Here is a 233-nt window from a genome sequence, read left to right on the forward strand (position 1 = left end):
GCCAGATTGTGTCTGTGTTATTGGTTTTTTACTTGCTATCCTTATTCTGTTCATTAAATCTTAGACACCCAGGAAACATATGAAAACACAATCTGTGCTCAAGTGTGCAGCAATGCCGAAAATCCTCTAAAGAATTTTAATTTAAAGGAACGCAGAAAGCAAGACCCTAAAAAAAAAAAAAAAAAAGCGCTATTGAGAGCCTGTGGGGTTTGTTTCCCTAAGACCGCGGCATG

Source organism: Phaethon lepturus, unplaced genomic scaffold (assembly GCF_000687285.1).
Source record: "Phaethon lepturus isolate BGI_N335 unplaced genomic scaffold, ASM68728v1 scaffold11039, whole genome shotgun sequence".
Taxonomy (NCBI): Eukaryota; Metazoa; Chordata; class Aves; order Phaethontiformes; family Phaethontidae; genus Phaethon; species Phaethon lepturus.